This window comes from Hemicordylus capensis, chromosome 4 (assembly GCF_027244095.1).
Source record: "Hemicordylus capensis ecotype Gifberg chromosome 4, rHemCap1.1.pri, whole genome shotgun sequence".
Taxonomy (NCBI): domain Eukaryota; kingdom Metazoa; phylum Chordata; class Lepidosauria; order Squamata; family Cordylidae; genus Hemicordylus; species Hemicordylus capensis.
The window spans coordinates 250,336,173-250,363,745 of NC_069660.1; positions in this window are offsets into that span (position 1 = coordinate 250,336,173).

The window sequence follows — 27,573 nt, forward strand, 5'->3', positions numbered from 1 at the left end:
GTGTTCTGAGTGTAGAGTCTCTGGTAGCATATGAGATTTTCAATGACAAACCATGAATCCACTCTCATTTGATATTAGATAATCTGAATATACACTCAAAACATCTCAGAAACAACAGAAACCAGTACCCCATGGGTTAGCAACCCATGGGGCTGGTTGGCACCCTATGTGCTCTACACCACCACTCGCTCTGGGCCACCCTGGTGCCCCCCAAGTGCAGTAATGGGGCAGGAATTATGGAGGTCCATCATTCCCTATGGGGAAGAACTTTACAGAGGCACAAACTCCATTACATCTTTAAAAATCAGCCCTATGCCCAGTTCCTTTGAAATAAGTATGGCAGCTTCCTTGCCACCACTGGACACTACCATGCATCCTACTCTGCTCTGGGCCACCTCTTTTCCCCCAACATGAAGATATACTTTTGCTGAAACCTCCATTCTTCCCTGCGCGAAAAATCCTATACTTCAAAAATTCACCAAAAATCAGCCCTTTGCCCAATTCCTCTGAAATTTGGGTGGTAGTTTCCACCCATTGGGCACTACCACTCCCACCCACTAGTTTTTCCCCAGGGCCAGTTTTTAAAAGCCAAAATGTTTCAGATTCGGATTTTGCAATTTCGAACAAAGAACAAAATGGGGGTGTTTCGGATTTGGGCCAAAAACAAAGCAGGAAAAAAACACACAACCCTAGTCTTCACAGACTGGCAGTGGCTTCTCCAAGGTTGCAGGCAGGAATCTCTCTCAGCCCTTTTCTTGGAGAAGCCAGGGAGGGAACTTGAAACCTTCTGCTTTTCTCAGAGTGGCTCCATCCCCTGAGGGGTGCAGAGTGCAGAGTGTCAATGTGTTTGCCTAGGGCGTAAAATAGTCTGGCAATGGCCCTGCTAACCGTCTCCCTACCTAAGCTGACAAAAGTACTCTCTTAAATATTGCATATTCTCAAAGATTCAGTGGTACTCTCACCTGGACAAGCCCCGCGAAATGGTTTATCTCCATCACAGCTTCAAATAATTCAGTTCTGCACAATTAATGAAAGATAGCAGAACCAGAAAAAAACATTTCATATTTTATATTTTCACAGCCGTTTGCCGCTTTCCACTAAATCATTGTCACAAAAGTTCTAATTCTAACATATTAATTCAGATCCAATCCTTGTTTGCTTTGCCAACCTTGTTAAATGAACTAACCAATATGACTAACCCCAAGGAATAATCTATAATTTAAGAATGCACTGAATTTGCCAAATTACACAATTTTGAAATGCTTTATAATGCATAAACAGCTTCAACAAACAAAAATAATCTAGCCATTACTGCTCTATAATTAGTCTGACATTTCACTAGGTTTGAGATTGCAATAGGTTGCTAATCACATATTTATCAGGAGAGGACTACTTATTATGATTTAAATTGCATCTATAATGGAAAGCAGACACAACGCCTTAATGCCTAAATGGAATATAGAAATATAGGATCCAGTGCAGATTGTTCACCTTGTTTTCTTGGAGTAGGTATTAATGAGTGACCCAATGCTGAGATTTCCATTGGCTTCCTACAACACGTTTCAGCATATTACACATCATTATGGAAATTCTGGCCACCACCTCTCAATTAGGCATTCCATATTTCCGTGATGGGATTTTTTGTTTTTGCTACATACCATTCATAGTGCTCACCACTGCCTATAGTGCTTTATAGAGGGAGTTACAGTGTGTTCAGCAGGAAAAGATGCAGAATATTGTTAAAGTCTGAAGATAACTTGGCACTTAGAATGCATATTTAACATGCAAGGAGACTTTTTCAGGGTGAAAGCCATTGTAGCTTGAGGCAGAAGTAGCAGCTGCCACTGTGTTCAGCTAAATTAAAACCTTTTTGCAGACAGAGAAAAGTCCCTGCTAGTCCTAAGAGCTGAAATATTGAACATGCTCTTCCCATGGCTGATGAATTAATGGCAGTTATGACCTGCCTGGGGCTGCTGTTCAGCCACAAGAATCACAGAGCTAGATATCTCTTGCTCTTCTCAATCCCTATAAGCAGGAGAAGGAAGCAATCAGATGTTTCTAAAGGTACACCATTTCATTAGAGCATTTCACCTCCAATATTACATTATTATTATGATAGGTGCCTCGGTTAACACATCAGCATTTAGTGAAGAAACAATATGCCCTGGATAAGTCGTTTAGAATCTCCGAAGTCAAATCATTGAGGAAGGAAGATGGTTTTTAGTGTATTTGCTCTTCATTGTTTTAACCATTAAAAGAATGACTCATCTAATAGTTTGAATCAAGGTCAGGACAGGTACCGCAGAACCTCACTAACCGTGGTCGAGTAATTGACACCTGACCTCGGCACACACGGAGGAAATGGTTAAAAAGGGGGTTAATTCTGTGTATCTGCGGGCTCAGGGTGGCCAGAAATGACCTCAGAGGTAATTCTTGACTGACATTTTAAGAAAAGGAGCCATTTTGTGGCTGATTTTTTTAAAGCACATTTCCCTCCATGAACATTTTGCAGAAAAATTGAGGAATTGGGACTTTGTAGGGTGGGGGCATTCCTGGACAGCTGGAGACCTATGGAACATGATAGAACACATTTTCCTTTGGGAGGAATTTTTTGTTGATTTTTGCCCTTTTCTCCAGCTTCTTGGAACCTACCCCCCACCATCCCCCTTGGTATCTGTAGTTTCAGTATCCATGGTAGTAGGGGAGAACGGCACCCTCATGGATACCAAGGTCCACCTGTATTTGTAAAAATGCCAGTCAATCCTTGTCCCAAGTCCTTGGGCTACTTCAAGTGTTATCTTTTCCCATCCTATATTGTTGAGACATCAATTGAAACTAATTTTTAAAAAAGTGTCAGAGGCATTTATTGTATCCAAAGTGTCAGTCTGGCAAATGGAATCTGAGGAACTCCTAAAGCTGATCCACAAGGTACCAGATTTACAGATACACAGATATAATCAAGATCTGCCTTTTAGGCACTTTACCTTCTATACACATAAGTTAAATATTTAAGTGATCTGGTAGACCGTGAGACATCCAAGTTCATGGATACAGTATATTCAGGTAAAATCCCAAGCAAAATAGTAACAGCTCCAAAATTATCTCTGAATGGGCAGAGTTACACTTTTTTCAGGGTAAGTGCAAATGTTGGGACCAAAATCCTCATAAGAACGTAAGAACAGCCCTGCTGGATCAGGCCCAAGGCCTATCTAGTCCAGCATCCCATTCCACACAATGGCCCACCAGATGCCCTTGAGAAGGCCAAAGGAAAGAGGTGAAGGCATGTGCTCTCTCTAGCTGCTGCTCCTCTGCAACTAGTATTTAGAGGTATCTTGCCTCTGAGGCTGGAGGTAGCCACCAGACTAGTAGCCATTGATAGACCTGTCCTCCAGGACTTTGTCTAAGCCCCCTTTAAAGCCATCCAAGGTAGTGGCCAACACCACATCCTGTGGCAGAGAATTTCATAAATTAATCATGCACTATATGAATAAGTATTTCCTTTTGTCGGTCCTAAATTTCCCAACCTTCAGTTTCATGGGATGGCCCCAGGTTCTAGTGTTGTGTGAGAGAGATAAAACTTTCTCTCTGTCCACTCTCTCCATTCCATGAATAATTTAATACTCTTCAATTATGTCTCCCTGTAGTCACCTCTTTTCCAGACTAAAGAGCCCCAGATGCTGTACCCTTGCCTCATAAGGAAGGTGCTGCAGGCCCCTAATCATTTTGGTTGCCCTCTTCTGCACTTTTTCCAGTTCTACAATGTCCTTCTTAAGATATGGTGACCAAAACTGAACACAGTACTCAAAATGTGGCCGCACCATAGCACTAAACTATTCAGAGTAGACTGGAAGATTGTGAGGCTCTCCAAAAAGATCACTCCAAACTGAGGGAGTGAGCAACAAAAAGGCAAATGCAGTTCAATGTAAGCAAGTGTGATGTGATACATAATGGGGTGATGCATAATGGGATGCACCATAGATTTGTATGAGGGCATTATAACACTAGCATTTTTATTTTCAGTCCCCTACCTAATGATCCCTAGCATGGAATTGGCCTTTTTCACAGATGCTGCTAACTAAGTTGACACTTTCAATGAGCTGTCCACCATGACCCCAAGATCTCTCTCCTGGTCATTCACTGACAGTGCATACCCCATCAGTGTATATGTGAAGTTGGGGTGGGTTTGTTTGTTTGTTTGCTTGCCCCAATGTGTATCACTTTACATTTGCTTACATTGAACTGCATTTCCCATTTTGTCATCCACTCACCCAATTTGGAGAGATCTTTTTGCAGCTTCTCACATTTTTTGTGGATTTGACTACCCTAAATAGTTTGAATTTGCAAAACTGCAGATTTGGCTACTTCGCTGCTTACCCCGACTTCTAGATCATTTATGAACAAGTTAAAGAGCCCTGGTCCCAGTACTGATCCCTGGGGGACCCCACTTCCTACCTATCACCATTGTGAAAACTGTCCATTTATTCCTACTCTCTGTTTCCTGCCCTTCAACCAGTTACCAGTCCATACATGAACCTATCCTTTTATCCCATGACTGCTAAGGTTACTCAAGAGCCTTTTGGTGGGGAACTTTGTCAAACGTTCTTTGGAAGGCCAAGTATACTATGCCAACTGGATCACCTTTATACACGTGCCTATTGACATTCTCAAAGAACTTCAAAAGGTTAGTGAGGCAAGACTTGCCCTTGCAGAAGCCATGCTGGCTCTCCTTCAGCAAGGCCCGTTCTATGTGTTTAACAATTTTGTCCTTAAGTCTGCTTTCCATCAATTTATCCGGCACCAAAGTTAAGCTGACTGGCCTATAATTTCCCGGATCGCATCAGGATCCCTTTTTGAAAATCAGAGTCACATTGGCTACTTTCCGGTCCTCTGGTACAGAGCCTGATTGTAGGGACAAATTACATATTTTTGCTATGAGAACAGTAATTTCACATTTGAGTTCCTTCAGAACTCTTGAGTGGATGCCATCTGGCCGTGGCGATTTGTTAATTTTTAGTTTTTCAGGACAGTTCAGAACATCTTCCCTCATCACTTCAAATTGGCCCAGTTCTTCAGCCTCTGAGCCTGAAAAGCTCAATTCTGGAGAGGCTATATGGTCAGTAACCTCCGATGTGAAGACAGTTGCAAAGAACTGATTCAGTTTCTCTGCAATCTCCTTATCCTCCTTCATAATCCCTTTCACACCCTCATCATCTAAGGGTCCAACCCCACCCCACCCCAGCAGATTTTCTACTTCTGATATATTTTTTAAGGTTTTTGTTATTCCCCTTGACACTTCTAGCTATATGCTCCTCAAACTCTCTCTTTGCATCCCTTATTGTGTCCATTTGCCAGAATTTATGTTCCTTCCTCTTCTCTTCATTTGGGCAGGACTTTTATTTTCTAAAGGAAGTCGTCTTCCCTTTTATAGCTTTCCTGACTCTACTTGTTAGCCATGCAGGTGTCCTCTGGAACTTGGTGGTATCTTTCTTCCTTCTTGGTGTACATTCCAACTGAGCTTCTATAATTGTGTTTTTAAATAATTTCCATGTTTTCTGGAGTGATTTGACCCTCCTGACTTTTCCTTTCAGCTTTCTTTTTACCAGTCCTTTCATTTTAGAGAAGTCTCCTCTCCTGAAGGCCAATGTATCTGAATTAGACTTCCGTGGGAATGTTCCCCTCGCATATGAGCTGAATTAGATCACACTATGGTCACTGTTCCCCAATTGTGCTACAACTCTGACATCTTGCAACAGGTCCTTGGCACCACTGAGGATTAAGTCCAAGGTTGCCTTCTCTCTGGTTGGTTCTGCAACCATCTGTTCTGAAGCACAGTCATTTCATATGGCTAGAAATTTGGCCTCTCTTTCATTACTTGAATGTAATGAAACTCAGTTAATGTGTGGGTAATTGAAGTCACCTATTATTACAGCTCTGTTTCTCTTTGATGCCTCTCTGATTTGTTTCTCCAACTCCAAGTCATTCACAGCATTTTGATCCAGAGAGCGATAGGACATCCCTAGTAACACATTCCCTTTCAGTCTCTGTATTGTCATCCATAATGATTCTGTTGACAACTCTCGTCCTCCTAGGTTTTCTAGCTTGTTGGATTTTATCCCTTCTTTAATATAAATTGCTACTCCACCCTCAATCCTCCCTTCTATGACCATTCTGTTTGTATTCAGGAATAACAGTGTCTCACTGGTTCTCACAGGTTTCAAATAATTCAATAACCTGAATTCCACCAGGTTTCTGTTATGCCTACTATATCTATGTTTTCATTATCAACCAAGCCTTCCAGCTCACCCATCTTGGCTCAGAGGTTTCTGGCATTGTTATATAGAAACCTATACACCAGAGTCTCTTACCTAGTGCTGGCATGTGCTATCTCTCTTATTGTCACTTGACCTTTTTGACCAGTTGTCATGTGTTTCTGTCTGCTCTACTCCTGATTCTACTCTATCCCATTCAGGTTTATCCAAAACATTCGCATCTTAGGTGATTTTGCTTGCTGAACCAGATACCATCAAGTCCCTGTTGGCAATCCTCCAGGCATCATTTTAAACTCTGCTCTGCACCCTTTTTTATTTTAAGCACTAGCAGTCTGGTTCCTTCGTAGTTCAGGTGAAGCCTGTCCCTTTTGTACAGGCTTCATTTGCCCCAAAATGTATCCCAGTGCATTAAAAATGTGCAAAATGTATCTCAGTGCATAACAAATCAAAACCCCTCCTCCCGGCACCATGGTCTCAACCATGCATTGAGATCCCTTGGCTCCACCTGTCTCACTGACCCTGCACACGGAACAGGTAACACTTCAGAGAACACTACCCTGGGGGTACTGCATTCCCCAACATCAATTGTGCTGATGTGCACCACAACAGCGGACTGCTGCCCAGCACTGTCTAACAACCTCTCTAGATGCTGCGTGATGTCCGCAACCTTCGCACCAGGCAGGCAAATAACTGTGCAGTCTTCATGTGGGTCACAAACCCATAACAATCAAATAACCAACTTCCAGGAGGCCCCCACCTCCTGGAGGAGTATCTTCTGTGCGTTTCCCTGAGACCTTCATTCTCAGACAGCAGAATAGCTGGTCTCCTAGGAGTGCGATGCTTCTATCACATCCCTGAGGGTCTCACCCACACACCTCTCTGCCTCCTTGAGTGTCTCCAGGACAGCCACCTTGACTTTGAGGAAACAGACGTGTTCCCTGAGGACCAGGAGCTCTTTGCACTGAGAGCACACCCACGACTTCTGCCCATCAGGCAGATAGTCATATATGCAACATTCGGTGCAATACACTGGAAAGCATCCCTCCCCTGCTGCCATTCTACCTTAGTAACTGGTTTGATTGGCTATTTAGAATGAATAGAGCTTGTTTACTTGAAAGATAGGTCTTAGGTGCAGTTGCCAGCTAATTAAAGGTTTTAAGCTCTGTCCCCCAGGAAAATTACAAAAGTGGGATAGTACTCACCTTCTCCTTGTGCTGGGTATCTCCTTTGCAATAAATGGGTACCTTTGTTTTTGTTATAAGGGAGGACTACCTGTGTATCTCCCTGCACACTTCCCCACCAAACTGTCACTAAACACCTGGAAAACCTGTCAAGGTCTGGCCAATTGCCAGGGAAGATCACAAGACAAAGTGGAGCTACTGAAACTGGATACATCTCGGGAGGTTTGTCTTGATCGGCGTTGGCTGCACACTGTCGACACAAAGGTTGATGAATGTTGCTTTTCAGCAGTGAGTAGAAGGCTGATGATGTGGTTTATAGTGCAAGCCAAGAGCTCCCAGCTGGCAGGAATTCAAGGCTTATCAGCCCTCAGCATGAGGCATTTGCTCCTCCTAATAGTCTCCAATTGAGTTCTGCATCTCGTGAGCCTCTGCTGTTGTGGAGTCAGTGGTGTTGGATTGCATAGCTCCTCTTCAGATTGGTCTTTTACAATTTATGCTGACTCAGGTTGTTGTGCCTGCTCTAAATCATTAGCTGGATCTACCACAGCCGTTTCATGAACACTGACAGCCGGGCTCTGCCCCTCAGACACTTCGAATCGGCGGGAAAGTTAACAGCTTCCCCTTCCTCCTCGCTGTCGGAGATCGAGGGCGTGACAAAACCTCTTTGATATCTGTTGGGAAACCCCTGGGAGCAAAGTCCCTGGGAGCAAAGCTCCCTTGTTGTGGCTCTTGACTTCTCAAGAGCTCCTTCCAAACTGAGCAAAACTCTGGTATGTGGTCCCACCCACAAGCTGTGACTCACCTGCAGCTAATCCTCTTCTACTCACTGTCAAACACAACTGAAACTAAAATTGCCTTGTCAAAAACACACCCCTAGCCATCCAGAAATCAAACCCTAGCAAAGCCTAACTCTAAAAAGCCCTGACAAGCCCTGACAAGCTCACCTTGTCCTTTCCCCCTTGTTTTCTTGTTGGTTGATTTGTTTATTTATTTTCTTGCTTTCTTGCTGTTGTATTTGGAAAGAAATAAAGAAGTCTTTAGAAAGAAATCAAGTTTGCTGCCTCCCCTGGTGTGCTCTCGACTTCACATGATCTCCTTTCAAACCCCTCCTTCACATATAAATTAGTGGGCCCAAATTGATTGAAATAATTGTCCAAGAAAAAGGTATACTCATAGTATGATGTTCACCAAAGATATCAACAATGAAAGAAAGCACATTTAATGTTAGGAATTATTGTGCTAAGGTCTGAAACTAGTGGCAAGTTTCACATCATAATATATGTATATAAATTTATAGCACAGCAACAGTAAGGGCCAAACTATATATTGAGGCTCTCCACACAAGCAGTATGACCTGCTGTCCCCGCACATGAGCAGGCAGCTTGCCCTGGGTGGCCGGATCAGCTACCCACATGATTACTGGCTCCATGACGGAGCTGATTGGGGCAGTAGGGATTGGGGGCCTCTCAGCCCCCAGAGGTCCCAGAATTCCATGTGCGGATGTGCAGGGCACTCTGGGGAGCCCCCCAATACCAGGAGGCTTGGCTGGGCTCTCTTAGCCCAGTTTCTGCTGCTCGGTAGAAAAGCCTCATAGGCTACTCTCATGAGCAGTCTAACCCAGACTAGGGCAGCCCAGCCTGGGTTAGGCTGCTCGTGTGCAGTTCTGGGATTGAGCGTGATCCTTGTGCTGCCGTGGTGCTTAGCCCTACATTTAAACCTGGCCATTAGCCAGGAAGGCTATTCACAAAACCGGGCGAGTAGGCGAGCTGGCAAGAAGGCAGGGTCCAACTCACCTTCCCACCAGATGATTAAGGAAATGCCGCATGGAGTGCAGCTTGTGGTCCCAGATGGTCCATGCTTCTCCAAGCAGAGCAAACCTTGGCATGGATCTCATGCCCTGGCCATGCAGGGGCACATTGCACATGCACGGCGGCCTCCAAAATGGCCACTGTGATTGGGGAAAGGCCCAGAAAGGGCTGAAGATGTCTGAAATGGGTGATTTTTACAAAAAGGAAGGCCAGCAGGGGGAGGGGGAACCTCTATGGACTCCACCACAACCTTGGTGGAGCCCCCCAGAGGATGTAAGTTTTAAAAAACCCTAAAAATCCCAAAATTGTTTAACAAACCCCCAACACCCCTGGGAGTGTGTGTGTTTTGTCCGAGATTGAGCTGAACCGGGGGAGGTTCGAGTGAGTCGACCCCAAACCTACAAACCAAACTGGTTCATTATCAAACCGGTTTGGATTTGAACCTGTTTGCACACCCCTAGTTCTGATCATATCTCAGACTATATCATAGAACTTAGACAGGGCAACTGGGGTGACTAAAAGCTTGGAATATTTGCCATCAGGAAAAAGTTAGAGAGATTAGGATATTTTAGTTTTTAGAGAATCGTTACAGATGATATTTCACTTCTATCATATTAGAAATTACGGCTACCCAATGATGTGATTAACAGTAGGTTTAAGACAGACAAAAGGAAGACTTCCACATATACATGGAATTTATTCCCATAAGAAATGATGATGGTCACTTGCTTGGATGGCTTTTAGAAAGGATTATAACAAAGTTTTATCCATGGCTATTAGCCCTGAGAGTTCAATGAAAGCTTCATGTTCAGAGGCCAAGGGGAAGCAAACCGTGAGTATAGAAACTCAGCAGAAGTTACTAATTAATACTCATTATATCTATTCTTGGAGATAAGGGGGGAAATAATGTTTTATACGCACCCAGAGCAGTGTTGGAACTGTGGACCAATCAACTATCCATGGTATGCCTCTGAGAGTTACTCTTTTTATTAGCAATAGATTTGCAATAAATAGATTAGCAATAACCCCTGCTAACTGGGCAAAGAGGCACCTTTTACCGTGGTGATTCTCTTTATTTAGCAGGGGGAGAGTAACTGGCCCTATCCAACCCCAGCACAGTACTTCCAGTGACTGTTGCTGGTTTCTATCTTATGTTTCTTTTTAGAATGTGAGCCCTTTGGGGACAGGGATCCATCTTATTTGTTTGTTATCTCTCTTTGTAAACCGCCCTGAGCCATTCTTGGAAGGGCAGTATAGAAATCGAATTATTAATAATAATAATAATAATAATAATAATAATAATAATACCACCACCAGGGGATAGCAGAATAGAAGAAAAAGAAATAGAAAAAATCACCAAATACAAAGATCTACGAATTGAAATTGAAAAGCTGTGGCAGAAAAAGACCAAAATAATCCCAGTGGTAATTGGCACCCTGGGTGCAGTTCCAAAAGACCTTGAAGAGCACCTCAACACCACAGGGGCCACAGAAATCACCATCAGCCAATTACAAAAAGCAGCTTTACTGGGAACAGCCTATATTCTGCGACGATATCTATAACAATTGACAATAAAATTCAGCCATCCCAGGTCCTTGGGAAGGACTCGATGTCTGGATAAAACAAACCAGTCAATAACACCCGTCTGACTGTGTAAAATAATAATAATAATTTGGGTAGCTTAGGTTATTCTTTCCCTTCCTAGAATAGTCCTTGCACCAGCATTGGGCATTTAGCTTTCTAGTGGCTGATAGGGTTCCAGTAATGGAGAACTTGGATGAAGGGAGGACAGAAACTACTACTAGACTAAATGAGTATAGTACAGTAAGTAAGGAGAGGAGAGCTGGTCTTGTGGTAGCAAGCATGACTTGTTCCCATAGCTAAGCAGTGTGAGCACTGCAAGATATTCCCCTCAGGGGATGAAGCCGCTCTGGGAAGAGCAGAATGTTTCAAGTTCCCTCCCTGGCTTCTCCAAGATAGGGCTGAAAGAGATCCCTGCCTGCAACCTTGGAGAAGCCTCTGCCAGTCTGTGAAGACAATACTGAGCTAGATAGACCAATGGTCTGACTCAGGATATGGCAGTTTCCTATGTTCCTATGTTACACTAGAGCAGTGATTCTCAAACTTGGGTCCTCAGGTGTTATTGGACTTCAACTCCCATAATCCCCAACTAAAGGCCACTGAGGCTGGGGATTATGGGAGCTGAAGTCCAATGACACCTGAGGACCCAAGTTTGAGAATCACTGCACTAGAGGAAGTAAGCTTAACCTGTTACTTCAGCTGCATGTGCATACATGCATGTGGCTCATTAGAAGTACTAGTTTCCACCCACTGGGTAAAGGAAGACAAGAGATTATTTGTAATCTTAGCAGCATGGCTTACAACACAAAATTAAAACATACGACACATTAATTCATAACAGACCAAAAAAGTGGGGAGGGGGTTTCAAAATATAATACAAAACCATTCAAAAGACGTTTTTTAAAAATCAGTTAAGATGTACATTTTTTTAAAGGTCTGAGTGAACAAAAAGGTCTTTACCTGGTATCTAAAAGAAGAAAGTGATTAAGCCAGGTGAACCTCACTGGGGAGGCTATTTCATAAATGGGGTGTTCAACATAACATTTAAAAAAACCTGTACCTGCATACAGATCTGTACCTGTGTACACTGTACACATATTTTAGGAGTGCTCAATGTATGAATAGGGCTAGCATCTTATGATAAAACAGTCTTCTTCAATCATGCTTTGATAGCACCATGAATGCCACTTTGGCTGCTCAGCTGAATCTGGTTAGTAGTGTCCTATTGAACTTGAACTATTTTGAGGCAGTGTTGATGTTCTCCACTAGAGATGTGCATGGAACCAGTTTTCCCAGTTTGGCTCAAATTCGGACTAAATTTGAGCCACCCCAGGCATCTCAGGCTTGGGCTCGATCAAGCTGGGGCCAGATGCTCAGCAGATTCCCCTCTACAAGTATATCCCTCGAACCCCTCGAACTGGCTTGCAAGCTGGTTCTTGGAGCTGGGCCCAGATCAACTTGAGCTTGGACTGGCTTCATTAATGTATCTCAACTCACAAGAGACTTGTGAGTTGAGATACATTATTTGCCATAAGCCAAAGCTGTGCTGCTGCTTTCTCACCAAGGCTTTCCACTGTCTACATTAGACAGATCAGAAAGCTATTCCTGTATGAGCCAGAGAGTAGGGATGTGTATTTCGGATTTTTTCCATTTCATATCCGGCTGAATTCGAAGCCCCCCCAACTTGGTCAGGGTCCGAAATGCAGCCCCCTCCCCCCAAAACCCCCCACCAATTTTCGGTTTCAGAGCCAACTTGCTCCAAATCTGAAACAGAATTGTGGACATATTCCAAAACACGGGTCCCCAGCAGTGTTCCCTCTGTTCTCCTTCCCCAGTCTGTTCCCCGCCTCCTGTTCTCCTTCCCCAGTCCATTATCCATTGGTACATTCTCCATACCTAGTCCGTCCCTGTCCTCCTCCAGCCACCAGCAGCTTTCCCTCCCCACCCCCTGACAGCGATTTCTCTCCCTGGTGCCGAGCTCCCTCCTTCCCTCCCAGCTATTTTTGCCTGCCCGCCTCCTCTGCCAGGGCCAATGGCTCCTCACCCTGCCATTCGCCGCCTCCGCCATGGCCGTGGCCGTGCCCGCCACTGTGGCCATGCCCACCACTTCCACCCACACAAGCATGGAGCTCTCAGGCTGACAAGCTCCCTGAGTCCCTGTCCCTGCCATTCCGGAAACTCCTCTCTGCTGCATCCAGCCCTGCTTTCACTTGCCAATCTGCAGGCCTGAAGGGCGGGAAATTCAAACAGAAGAAGTAAAGGGAGACTCTTGAGAGACTGCTAGTGATTGCAAAACAGGTCTGTAATTTTATCCAAAATACAAAGCTTTGTTTCCAAAATGAGGCCATTTTGATTCAGGTACAAAAATCTTCGTTGAGACATTTTTCATTTTTGGCAGGTGTACAAAACATCCCAAAGTGCCATTTTCAGAAACAAAACATTTTGTACCCAAATCGAAATGCACACCCCTACCAGAGATTATTATGTTTGCTACTAAATGAATTAAGATGGTTTATTTTGAAAAATTAGTTTATTGGTTTGTATTTCTCAGTCATGTTTAAAACTTTAAAATTGTTTGAGGCACATAAACCCATACTGAAAATATACCTTAAAAATATATCAGTACCCAAGATAAAGCAGCAGAGCATCCTGTCAGTGAATTAAACCTTAGAACTTATTACTTGACCATCTCTTTGAGCCAATTTGGATTATACTTTTCTGGCTCAAGCAATCAAAATGGGGACATGCTGGGTTGTTCATGGATGTCCCAAAGCCCTCCCAGGGCATCCTTTATCCTATGTGGTGGCGGTGAATTAGAGATTTGCTCAAACTGATGTCCATGCACTGGTTCATCGCCGAACCAGTTTGGATGAGGTCCAAACTGATTCGACACCATGGGAAGGGGAGCGGCAAGCAGCAAGCGGCAAGCGGGATCTTTAAAAAAGAGGAGAGCAGGTCCTTACCTGCTCTCCACCGCTGCATGCAGCTTCCTGCTGCGGTCGCACTTGTTCCAAAATCCCATGCATGGCACCAGCCATGGCATTCGTGTCTGCACAGGAGCCACATGCAGGTCAGCAAATGGTCAGCATGGTGTTGCTGACCATGAAATGGTGCCCGTACATGCAAATGTTATGTGTGTGCTGGCACCACATGCGGGTTCTTGAGATGAGCGCTGCCACAGCAGGAAGCTGCATGTGGTGGCGGAGAGCAGGGCACTTTCCAGACTAGATCCTACAACGGGGTCAGGACGAATCTCGGAAGTGTGCTCCCACACTTCCTGTGTCGTGACACCGCAGCCCTATGTGGACAGCAGGGTGCCGCTCACATTTCCAATGCCTTGTTGCAAATTTATTCGTTGCGATATAGAGCAAGCACGTTGCATATCCGGAGTGAAAAAGTTGCTGTTTTTTCGGGTTGTTTGCTGTGAGACTGCTCCCCCTGCTGTTTACATCCCGAATAGAGGCATTTTACCCAAACGGAGGCATTTTGCTGCTAATGAGCAGCTAGTCTGGAAAGTGCCCAAGTAAGGACCTGCTCTCCTCTTTTTTAAAGATCCCACTCACCACTCCCCTCCCCGTGGCACCGAACCAGTGCACGAACCTCAGTGAACATCCCTAGGGTGAATTGTCGAGACCATTCCTACACATGTACCAAACACTAGTTTAAATTAGTATTTGGAGCATGTGTAGAGTGCCATTTCAGATTATCTGCCCTCCCCTGTGTGAAAAAGGAACACAATGGGAGGACATTGGGATGTCTGTGAAAAACATCTCATTCATTCATTCATTCATTCATTCATTCGATTTCTATACCGCCCTTCCAAAAATGGCTCAGGGAGGTTTACACAGAGAAAATAACAAATAAATAAGATGGCTCCCTGTCCCCAAAGGGCTCACAAGCTAAAAAGAAACATAAGATAGACACCAGCAACAGTCACTGGAGGTACTTGTGCTGACGGTGGATAGGGCCAGTTACTCTCCCCCTGCTAAATAAAGAGAATCGCCACATTAAAAGGTGCCTCTTTGCTAAGTTAGCAGGGGTAATGTGTCTCAATGTGTCCCTCTTTTAATCACATGGGCTGTAAAAGGTTATTTCATTCAAACAGGCCTGTTATTTGGAAGAATGCTTTGCTGACCAATGGACATCCATGAAAGAGGCATTAATGGCTCTGAAAGGAGGAAGTCATAAAATTGTAGCTTGACGGCATGTAACCTTGCCTGATGGAGGGGCTAAGTAAAGAGAGAATGAAAGACCAAGCAGTTTTTTTCTAGCAGCTTCTGTTGGGGACACACAGATTAAGTTTTGGAGAAGCTGAAATGTGAAGTTGGGCTGATAATTGATTTGGGGGGATCTAATATAAACTGTTGCTTGTGGGAGTGCTCTGCTATTTTAAACCCATCTAATGCTCAGCATGAATATTTGTAAATAGACCAAACATTACAAAAAACATCATAAGCCACTAGTGATCTCTCCTCCGGAGGAAACCAAAATCTAAACATCATTGCACCCCTGGAATTTCTTACCACTCAGGGAACTGGGAAGCATGTGCAACAATATTTACTTAAATTTATAGTGGTTGTTTTTAGTTAAAATCAAAGAAATGCCATAAATAATAGTATTCTTATTGTATCTACAATTCAAAGCTAAGGAAAAGCCAAGACTAATGAGTAGGATGTGAAGACCTACAACTCCTTTGGTCACTGAAATGTGAAGACTATTAACTGAAATACGGAAATTAGCGGATGATTATATATGAACCAATACACTGGTGCATTTATATAGGGTAAGAAAAAGAAAAGTAGCCCAAACATCCTGCATTACAACCTAAAACTAAATTATACCATTTTATTTTCTTCTTTATAGCTGGGAGGGCATCCTAAGGAGTTAATTTCAGAGATAAAAATGATCTGCTTCAACTCACCAACTTTTAGTAGCTGACCAATGTTCCCTAAAGATTAAATGGAATTAATTTAGGGATTAAACCACTGAGAATTTGAATGGCTCCACAATCTAACAGATTAATAATGGACTCTTATTAAAAATCCACTATTCTGCCACCTATTTTGCTTAATGAGACTAAATACTTCTGTATTTTGTCATCAACATGGAGTGACACTATGAGCCCCTTCTCACAATTATGGAGAAGTGCTCCAGAACAGGCTGCAGAGAGAGCAGGTTAAACTTACCCTCCCTGCAGACGATTCTGCTTGCATTGCTGGGCATGCTCCCTGCGTGCCTAGAAGATCCCCCACGCGCGGAGGCAGTGGGGAGGGTAACGGGGCGGGATGTGTCAACCTGCCTCCTGGAACTACCAGGATGCACTGTGCAAGTGCACTATGCATCATGGGGATCTCGCTTCCCCTCCCTGGGCAACTCGCAGTGTGGCAGCTGTGTCTGCAAGCAGCTGCTCCCTTAACCCCATTTAGTAGTGCTCACTCCCTTAACCCCATTTAGTAGGGTGGCAATTCAGGCAGGTTTGCTGCCATGGAGCCACCAAGACTGGTCTGATCCTGGCAGTTCACACACGTATGCAAAACTGGTCTGGTCTGGGCTCCCTTAGTCCAGTTTGCATGTCCGTGTGAATAGCCTCCATAAGTGCAGTTTCAAAGTCAGAAAACAACAACAACAGTGCTATCCTCAAATGACTGGCTAAAATTAGGTGTGTGCAGGAAGTTTGCGATTTGATTTGACCTCGATTCAAATAGAAAAATCTCAAATCAACAAAAGTTGAGTGTTTTTCATGGAGAGCATGTCTACCCATTCAACCCAATGAACAGACAGAAAAACAGTGCAATTTGAGGACTGATTTTCTTGAGACTGATTTTCCCAAGAAAATCAGTCCTCAAATTGCATTGTTTTTTTGTGGAGAGCAAGTCTACCAATTGGGTTGAAAGGGTAGACCTGTCCTCCCAGAAAACTCATTGGCAGACCTGTTCTCCCAACATCACATGATTTAAAAAACAAAACAAAACCCCACACATTTCAAATTCCTTGATTGCCCAATTGCTCTGGGGGCTGGGTGGTGATAGGACCCATCATGCCACACCACCCAAACCACAAAGCAATAGGGCAATCAGGAAATTATCAAGGTTTTTTAAATTTTTGTCAGAGTCATTTCAGGTCACTGACCTACTGACCTGGATAACATTCAACGTGGGGAGAGCAGCTCTACTAATGGGTTTCCTATGAGATCTGGTGTTCCCATTCAACCAAATTGATAGACCATCTCTCCCCTCAAAACACTGTAATTTTGAAGACTGTTTTTTCTGGGGAGAGCTGGTCTACCATTTGGGATGAATGGGTAGACCAGTCCTCATAGGAAACCAATTGGTAGACCTGCTGTCCCCACACTATCTGGGTCAGTGACCTGAAGTGACCCTTACATTTAAAAAAAAAAAAAATCATTAAATATCACTTGATTGCCCAATTGCTCTGGGTGTTGGATAGTGGGTAGTACCCATCACGCCCCACTACCCAACTCACCATAGTTACTCCATAAGCCAACCATGGGGGACAATTGAGTGTTTTGAATCCCCATTGTTCCCTAAGGGAGAAACCCAGTGCATAGCACTCACAAGCTGTCTCTCCCAACAGAACACACATTTAAAAGTAGATCACCAAATGATTCACACTGACCCATAATCCACTGCCAGCCACTGTGCCAGCACTTCACTAATATCATAGGCACAATTTGATCTCTCTCACACAGTTATGACTCTGTCCTTACTTGCAACAACTGCAACAGCACAGCAGCACCCTTAGCAGCCAGAATTTGAAAGCAAGCTCAACTACAGCCACATTTTGGCTGACTGAGTACAACTTGCAAAGCAGAGCAGAAAGCAGATTGCAGAGCAGAGCAGTGAGTCAGAGGCGTAACTAGGGAAAATAGCGCCTAGGGCAAGCACTGAAATTGCGCCCCTGTCCAAACAGGAATGATGGGACTTGTAGTCAACAATATCTGGAAATCTCTGTTAAAAGGAACACTGTACCATCTAGACATGGTTGTTGATCAAAACCTGAAAACATGAGCCATCTCTGTAAAAGACATAGAACAACAGTCAGGAGTTATGCAAGGATTCCAAGTGTCATTTTCTCTGTCTCATCTCATTCTTTTTTTAAAAAAACCATGACTTTGTCCTAGAGGATCACCTGCCCAAATAGCCACTAGCAAAACAGGGGAAGAAGAAGGTGGTGGTGGTGGGTTCTAAAAACCAGTGAATGATTCCTGCCAGCCTTTGTCTTATGATGACTGTTGGCTCATGATGGGGTATATGTGCATTCAACATACTAGTGCTTACTTTGACACCAAGAGGGAGGAGGACACATTAGTTTGCCACAATAGACAGAGGCATTTGCAACAGGAGAAGACAGCCAAGTTCTGCCAGGGCCAAAACCAGCCCCTGCCAGACTAAGAAATCATTGTAATTTGACCCTTCCTGTCACAAGCAGTGTGCTGTTCTTTTATTATTGACTCTAACTCTCAGATATCCCAGTCATGGATGGAAAATTCAGGGTCAATTTACAAGAGACACATTTTCTACATGGAAGTTTCTTCTGTGCAGGTGTTGTGCAGAAACCCATGTGTAGTGATCGCCAGGGGCATAGCAAGGTTGGAATGGGCCAAGATGAGATTTTAAAATGGGCCCCCAGCCCCTCAAAGACCAGGGCCTCCACACACCCCAGGCCCCCAAGGATTTAAGTCTGATATTTCAAAATATGTATGCTACCTGGAAATACATTTCACTGAATACACACACACACACTTCACTGTATATAGTGATATACATTTAGTACTATATATTTGTGCTACTTTTAATGCCTAGAACACAGTGTAGCAATGCTAATGATTAAAATGGCCCCCTCGCTGCAGATTAGCAAAGGAGACTTTAAGCCATGCAGAGTGAGCCTATCTTTGTTTTTTCAGAATTCTGAACAAATTCAGTAAAGTTTGATTGCAGGAGGTTTTTCACATGAGGCTTTTAAAGCCCTTTAACACACATCTCCTCTGGAATGGAGGTGCTGCATTCACATGTTGGCCAGATGTACCCTGTAGTCCCTGCAAGTTATTGGAGAGCAGTTCACACACAAGAAGGATAAAATAAAATAAAATAAAAGAAAAGAAAAGAAAAGAAAAGAAAAGAAAAGAAAAGCACAACACATGCTTCACAGTTCTCACTCAGACCTTCTGGGTTGCAAAACAACTTGAACATAAGTGCATTTATGAGTGAATAAATGAAAATAAATAAATAAGTAAAATATACTGGTTCCAGAAGTTTTTGTAATTTTCTGCCATGAAACAAGCCACTTATAGGCCTTTTTAGATAGTTTTTGTTTTTAAAGCCAGCAAATTTTTCAGTCTGTTTTAAATTAAATATTCAGAGACTTCTCAGTCTCCCCCCCCCATATGAAAGCCCTATGGCAAGCAGATCCCTATATATGGTGCGGGGGTGCAACCATAAAAAGGAATTCACAGCCTACCTGGCAAAAGCTGTGCTGGATGGTCTGGGCAGAGGGTCTGCTGCAGAACTCTGCCTGCCTCCTCCTTCCTGGCTTGCTTGGCCTGCCGAGTTCAGGCTTCAGGGAGGCCTACTCGGAGGCCTCTCTGGAAGCCCCACCCACTCGCCGATCAGCTGAGAGGCGGGGAGAGAAAGCTCTGCAGTTTGCAGGCCACTCTCATCCTAGGCCTCATTGTCGATCCTAGGCCAAAGCTGGAGGCAAGTGGTTGAGGGGCCCTGTGGCTGGGCAGGTGGGCAATGGGGTGGGGGTGGCAGGAACTGGCGTGGCGCCCCCTCCTCAGTGGTGCCTAGGGCATGTGCCCTGCCTGCCCCCCTCCCCCCAGTTTCGCCTATGCAGTGAGTGAAGCCGAAGTTAGTCTCAAAGTCAAGGCCAGATATGGAGCTCAACAACAGCAATCACCAAGAAATATTACACAGACACTGCCACAGCCCTGACAATTTCTTGCCACAACAGCTTCTCACAAACAGACCACCAAAGTACAGCTCTAGAAAGACAGCCAGGCAGCCAGCCAAGTTCTGCCTTTGTCAATCTGAGATTCTGTAAAAAATAAAATAAAACCAGATACTTTAAGCAACAAGAAATAGCATAACATTAACACTCAGTGAGAAAACCACAAAATCAAACCTCCTTGCCTCTCCTGATGTAAGGAGAGGCACCCAAGGACAGCAAGGAGAAGAAAATTTATAAAACCGCAAACCTTCCTGGAGAAGAACTCCAGTAGTGTGTATCTGTGTGTGGTGTATGTTCGGATGAAAGTGTACTATGGCCTCTGATTGCCTCTCGCTCTGGATGCTGGTTGGCAGGCACAAGAGGAACTATCCAGCAACCGTCACCAAGTCGATGATGTGTTGTCCCAAATTGGCTTGGCTCTGTCTCGTGGCCTGCCACCAGCTCTGGCAGGTACCTGTGGCCAATAGAGTTCTTACGGGGGGGTGCAGGGTGCACACTGCATGACTGAAAAGGGTGTTAAAAACAGCTTTGGCTTTCAAAGCTTCCAGACCTTAAAAGCTATCTCCTGGTCAGGATAACTGTTTTAGCTATAAGGACTCTTGAGTGCTCCAGCAAAGATGGGCAATCATGCACTTTTCCCCTCCTCATTAAGTAAAGGAAGAGAGGTGGCTAGGTAAGGAGGGGAACCCGACCTTAAAAGGACTCTGCATGTGCACCTGACACACCGGCTTTCAATAAGGCAACCCAACATGTAACTGCTAATGGATAATCAAAACTGTCTTTGTCTCTTTTCATCATTCTGTGCTGCAGTGGAAAGTGCACCTGTGCTGATTAACCTAACCCAGTTGTTGACACCATTGTAATGGCTCTATCTTCCTGTCCTCTGGGGAAAGATAGCCACTCAATGGTCCTGCTGTAGCTCAGGGGCAAGGTTTTGGGTATATCTACCCCTTGACATGCTCAAGCGAGCTAGCTGCCTGCTGTCGCTGGGCTCGCTGCTGCTGCCACTCTCACCTTCCCTTCCCACTTTGCTTGGTCTCTCTTTCTACACACACACCGTGCCTTGCCACATGCCCCCTCCCTCTAGGATCTCCAGATCGAACTGTGTGCAACAAATGCACACAAGGAGGAATAGGTAACTTTAAGCTCAGCTCTCTTTCTTCTAGCTCCCTTCCATCTTTTCTCTCCATTCATAAGCCTCCCTTCCCATATCCTCTTCCCAGGCACTACAGTTCCTAGCCAAGCTTCCTCTTATTTCCTGTAACTTCCCAAGTTCATTGTTAATAAATGGGAAGCACACCAAGGCTGAGCTCGAAGTGATCCCACATCATGCTGCCGCCTTGCTTGCTGGCCCTGGGCCATTTTGGAGGTGGTGGGGCTGCTGGATCTTTCTGGGGCCACCATCAGTCCGGGGCTGAGAAAGTCCAGAAATGGGAAGCACAATGACTTCCTCCTGCTCCTCCTCAGCCTTGGACTGGGGGCTTGCTCTGCCTAGGGGGACTGGTGAGGATGGCAAGACCGATCTGGCTGGGATACCATCCGAAGCAGTCTGCATCTCCTCCACAGCTGCCACAGAAAGATGCTCTTCCCTGACAGGGGAGACCCTTCCCCCTAACTCCTGCTCTGCCAAAACTGACTGTGCTGCTGGCTCATCTGAGTAGGTGAGTCTGCGCATAGCTGACAATAGACCTCTGTTGCCAACCCCCACCATGACAAGCATTGCCCCCCCCCACCACTCTCCCTGCCAGTCTACTTCTAGACCTTCCTCGCATCTTCCCAGACATGTTTGGGGTTTTAATTAAAGCCCTAACTCTAATAGGGGTGGTCTAGATTTATGCTCTTTGTCCCCACACACAGTGCTAGCACTGTAAGGTGTGTGTGCACACAGCAGCTAAAAAAAGAATTTAAAACCCCAAAATAAAGAGCAGGCTTTATTTCGTTGGGGGAGGCCTTTGGGGGGTGGGCTAAAAGAGCAAGCAACAACAACGTGGTGAGTCTGGGGGTGTGTGGCTGAAGGGCATTCCTCAATGGCCTCTCTAAGTCACCCTCCCAACTTTCTAAGAGCCCTCCCTCCAACCAAGCCCTGTTTAAAATACACTCTAAACTTGTGTGTTTGTGTGTGTGGCATCTTCAGCTGGAGTCTGAACAGATGCAGCACACACTGGCATTCATAGGCCCGCGGGGGATGGATGGGTGGATGGATGGGTGGATGGATGGGGGCACAGGGTGTGCGGAGCTGAGTACCACAGGACGGGCACCCAGCCACCCCAAATAATGAGAAAATAAAAAAGGGAGGGGGGGACACCACATGACCTAGTTAAATCACTAGATGCTGGTACTATGTAAAATAAACAGCAGTTGTTACTGCAAAAGAAAGAAAAATTGAGAGAGACAGAGAGGCACAGGGCACTGGCTCTGTCTCTCCAGCAGTCTAGGTGCCTGCCACCCTCAGCTGCTCAGAAGAAGAAAAATCCTATCTGAGCAGGCCAGACAGGCTGGCAGCAGACTGAGAGCATCTACTCCGGCAGGAAGCAATCAGCACTTTTTCCAAGGCAGAAAAGCCAAAGACAGGCTGCCTCAGAGAGTCCCCCTATATACATTTTGAAGCAACCTCCTTCTGCCTCCCGCCTTCCTTGTCTCTCCCTTCAGTCAATGGGGACACAATTGCCCATGCAAACCATAGATTTTAATGATAACAAATCAACCAAGAAGCAAGGAGATCACTATTCAGTGGCAGAAAACCCATCAGAAGCATTAGAATGAGCAAACAAAATGGCTACTCAAATCTGAAAATTGATTCAATTCGAATCAGGGTTGATTCAATTCGAATCAGGGTTGATTCAATTCAGCACCTTGAATAATCATTGAATTCAATGGTGATCTGATCTGAGGTCAAATTGGTTGACTAAACAATTTCCCAGCAAATCTCTGTGCACGTCCCTAGCTAAAACAGTGTTCCCAACCAGTGGTACTCCAGATGTTGCTGAACTACAACACCCATCATCCCCAGCCACAATAAATTGTATAAATAAATAAGTTGTAGTTTAGCAACATCTGGATTACCATGCGTTGGGAACCCCTTGGCTAAAAAATCTTATAAATTGCAGTGTAAACTTTCTGGGGAAACTACTAAAAGTCACAGATAATGACATCCAGAGGATCTTATTGAGGGTATTCCTAACCTCCATGACTGTACAACTTGTCTGTGCTCTAGAACTGCTCTGTTGGAGCAGAAACAGATTGCTTGACCCTCCTCAATATGTTTATGTTCTAACAGAGCAGTTCCAGAGCACAGGCAAGCTCCAAAAAGTATTTGCGCTCTTGTGCAAGACTGATCAAATGGCGCAGTGGGGAAATGACTTGACTAGCAAGCCAGAGGTTGCTGGTTCATATCTCCGCTGGTATCTTTCCCAGACAATGAGAAACATCTATATCGGGTAGCAGCGATATAGGAAGATGCTGAAAAGCATCATCTCATACTGCGTGGGAGATAGCAATGGTAAACCTCTCCTGTATTCTACCAAAGACAACCACAAGGCTCTGTGGTCGCCAGGAGTTGACACCAACTCGACGGCACACTTTACCATTTTATTATTTATTTATCATTTATTCGATTTCTATACCGCCCTTCCAAAAATGGCTTGGGGTGGTTTACACAAAGAAATAATAAATAAATAAGATGGAACCCTGTCCACAAACGGCTCACAAGCTAAAAAGAAACACAAGATAGACACCAGCAACAGTCACTGGAGGTACTGGATAGGGCCAGTTACTCCCCCCCTGCTAAATAAAGACAATCACCACTTTAAAAGGTGCCTCTTTGCCAAGTTAGCAGGGGTGCAGTGCAAGGGCTAGTGTTGTGTGTAGCTGAGTGTAGCTGTGTGTAGCTAGTGCTACTGTGTGGAGCAGCCATGGTAAACTGCTCTGGATGTTGGCCAGTGAAAGTAGTGTGCCTGCCCATTAAGATGTTTCATTTAAAAAATAGTATAGTCCTGTTAATTTCAAGCAATATTGTAGAGTGCATTGGATTTTATCTCAGTCATGGAATAAGATGCTAGAAAGTTCTTGCAGCACCTGAAAATCACAGATGTTTAGTCTTCCATTCCCATTCCCCTCATAAAAATAATGTTTCACTTGGAAATGAACCAGTCCCTATGAATGTACGTTTCAGTTCTTCCTTCTAAGTGCTTTCTAACAACCAGGGCTTTTGCAGTGACATGGAATATTTATCAGCATTGTAATTTCAGGGTTAGGGTAGAGGACTACTTGGGATTGTTGGGAAGAAGTGTGAGAAAACTTGAATACATTTCATATATGCCTTCAGCATTATCACATACTGTGAGGGAGGAGGCAATGGTAAACCCCTCCTGTATTCTACCAAAAGAAAACCACAGGGCTTTGTGGGCACCAGAAGTCAAAATTGACTTGATGGCACACTTTACCTTTTACTTAACAGGATTCAAATATCCCTGTGAAAACTGGGAGGAAAATACCCTGTGGTAATCTTTAGGAGAAAAATTAAGGAAGTTCCTTTCAGGACTGTGTGGGTGGCATTGAGAAGGGGGATGAGAGATCAGGTGGGCTGAATTCAGAAGGCAGCAATTAAAATACATCATTCTGCTACATTTAATTGGCAAGAATAGTGTCAGGGCCAATTCAGCGAGAAGGACCAGAAGGATGCCAGCGTGGCTAACAAGTAGAGTCAGAGAAGCTATAAAAGGGAAGAAGACTTCCTTCAGAAAATGGAAGTCCTACGCAAATGAAGAGAAAAGGAAGGAACATAAACTCTGGCAAAAGAAATGCAAGGAGACAATAAGGGATGCAAAAAGAGAGTTTGAGGACCATATAACTAGAAGTGTCAAGGGGAATTTGTTTAAATATATCAAAAGAAGAAAACCTGCCAGGGAGGAGATTGGACCCTTAGATGGTGAGGGTGTGAAAGTTATTAAGGAGGATAAGAAGATTGCAGAGAAATTGAATGAATTCTTTGCATCAGTCTTCACAGTGGAGGATATGGACCATATACCCACTCCAGAATTGAGCTTTTCAGGTTTAGCGGCTGAAGAACTGGGCCAGTCTGAGGTGACATGGGAAGATGTTCTCAGCTGTCTTGAACAGCTAAAAACTAACAAATCGCCAGGGCCAGATAGCATCCACCCAAGAGATCTGAAGGAACTCAAATGTGAAATTGCTGTTTTCCTAGGAAAAATATGTAACTTGTCCCTATAATCAGGCTCTGTAGCAGAGGGCTGGATAGTAGCCAATGTGACTCCAATTTTCAAAAAGGGATTCAGAGGGGATCTGGGAAATTATAGGCCAGTCAGCTTAACTTCTGTGCCGTGTAAATTGATGGAAAGCAGATTTAAGGACAAAACTGTTAAACACATAGAAGAACAGGCTTTGCTGAAGGAGAATCAGCACGGCTTTTGCAAGGGCAAGTCTTGCCTCACTAACCTTTTGGAGTTCTTTGAGGGTGACAACAGGCATTTGGATAAAGGTGATTCGGTTGACAAAGTATACTTGGACTTCCAATTTTTTTTGTGACAAAGTTCCCCACCAAAGGCTCTTGAGTAAACTTAGCAGTCATGGGATAAGGGGACAGGTTCATGTGTGCATTGGTAACTGGTTGAAGGACAGGAAACAGAGAGTAGGAATAAATGGACAGTTTTCACAATGGCGGTAGGTAGGAAGTGGCCCCCCCCAGGGATCGGTAATGGGACCAGTGCTCTTTAAGTTGTTCATAAATGATCTAGAAGTCGGCATAAGCAGCAAAGTGGCTAGATTTGCAGATTACACTAAACTATTTAGGGTAGTCAAATCCACAAAAGAATGTGAGGAGCTGCAAAAAGATCTCTCCAAATTGTGTAAGTGGGCAACAACATGGCAAATGCAGTTCAGTGTAAGTAAGTGTAAAGTGATGCGCATTGGGGCAAAAAATCCCGGCTTTACATATATGGTGATGGGATCTGGGCTGTCAGTGACTGACCAGGAGATGGACCTTGGGGTCATGGTGGACAGCACATTGAAAGTGTTGTCTCAGTGCATGGAAGCTTTGAAAAAGGCTAATTTCATGCCACAAATAATTAGGAAGGGGACTGAAAACAAAAATGCTTGTTGTTGTTCAGGGAGTTGGGAATTGTTGTTCAGCAAAATCTGGAGGCTCCCAGTTTAGGAACTACTGGCTTAGACAAATTCCTGGAGGACAGGTCTAACAATGGCTCCTAGTTTTCTGGCTGTGGGCCACCTCCAGCCTCAGAGGCAGAATGCGTCTCAATACTAGTTGCAGGGGAGCAACAGCAGGAGAGAGGGCATGCCCCAACTCCTGCTGTAGGCTTCTAGTGGCATCTGGTGGGCCACTGTGTGAAACAGGATGCTGGACTGGATAGGCCTTAGGCCTGATCCAGCAGGGCTTTTCTTATGTTCTTATGAGAACCCAGGGCCATCAAAAACCACCACCACCAAGGAAGTGGCCACCACTACAGTCATCAAAAAGCAACCCAAGCCTCTCTGTTGCTATGGCCAAGGCAAATCTCTCTCAAACCCCTTGTGGGGGCTTATCTTAGTGCCGTGGTACTTCAGAGCACTCAGCAGCAGCCATGCGGGCACCTTCCATCTTTCTTTAAGTACAGTGCAATGCTCCCTGACATTGTGCCCAATGGCAGAAGCATGGCTACTGCAACATGGGTAATAGATGGTGACCGCACATGAAACTGCCCTGCCTCCTGGGTGTCCATTAACTACAAAGGGCATCCACAAAAACAGTTGAGCAACGGCCCCACAAATCTTATGCTGGAACTGTTTGTGCACTTCCATCTGTGATATGCATTTTCTTTGCAAATGATTCCTAAGATTTTTGGTGGTTTTTTTTGTCTGTAAAAACAAATAAATTATTCATAACATTGCATTATTGGAAAATGCAATGGTTCATTGAGGAGATATTATGAGAAATGTGAAAATCCTATTTCATTCTTGAAGTGTGAAAGAAGGATGTCATTGCAAATTGGATCAAAGCTTTAAACATTGTCATTGCTGTGCACGTCTCTGTGCAAGATTCCACACAATTAGCCTGTTATTGATATTATAGTCTTCAACAAAACAAACTTCAACAAAGTGTAGTTTTTCCTCTCACACATCTTGCTAGCTGGTGCAGAGCCATCTTCTCACATTGCAAAGTCTATGAGGCTGTTCACATGAGCAGCCCCTACCCAAGCTTGGAAAGATAGGTTCAACCCTGGCTCCCCACCACCACCACTGCCCTCCCAGCCCTAGTAACAGTCATGTGAACAACCTTTGTGTTTGCGCGTGTGCGCTCTCTCTCTCTCTCTCTCACACACACACACACAATGTCCATATCACACTTAATATCAGCCATTTCAAACAACCAGAGGGACTTACTCATTTTTCTAATATGGAACAGAACATGTCGGTAGCACATTGTTGTGTAAGTTTCTTTGCAGCTGAAAGTTCGATGAGCTTTTCTGTCATCAGTTACTTTTGGAGAATAGCTGTCATTTAGAATGAGCGATTTAGATCTGTAAAAATTGCACGCCTACTGAGAAAGCTTTCCTTTTTAGAATACTTTTCAAAAATTGAGACACCTCCCCATTGAAGGATTGAACACCCGCCCCACGCTGAAAGGTCCCTTGCGAGCAACGGTAAATGTGTGTCTGTTGATTTGGCATTTACTGTAATGCTATAAATCACAATCAATTCTCTTGATATTCATTTGATTTTGATGTATAATCCTTTAAGATTTCTGTTATAATA